The sequence below is a fragment of the Austrofundulus limnaeus genome, unplaced genomic scaffold, assembly GCF_001266775.1.
Source record: "Austrofundulus limnaeus strain Quisiro unplaced genomic scaffold, Austrofundulus_limnaeus-1.0 Scaffold558, whole genome shotgun sequence".
Lineage (NCBI taxonomy): Eukaryota > Metazoa > Chordata > Actinopteri > Cyprinodontiformes > Rivulidae > Austrofundulus > Austrofundulus limnaeus.
In genome coordinates this window covers 271665-271931 of record NW_013952960.1, presented here as the reverse complement: position 1 = coordinate 271931, position 267 = coordinate 271665, and positions in this window count along the sequence as shown.

Below are 267 nucleotides of genomic sequence, written 5' to 3'. Positions count from 1 at the left end.
AGGAACCGGACTCTGAGGAACCGGACTCTGAGGAACCGGACTCTGAGGAACCGGACTCTCAGTAACTGGACTCACAGACTCTTCAATAAACTCACTGCTGTGGGTTTCTGTGTCTGTAAGCTGTGGTTCTACAAAAAATTCTGGTCCAACAGGAACTGAAGTCTCAGGAACCGGACTGTCAGGAATCTGACTCTCAGAGACCGGACTGTCAGGAACCGGACTCTGAGGAACCGGACTCACAGTCTCTTCAATAAACTCACTGCTGTG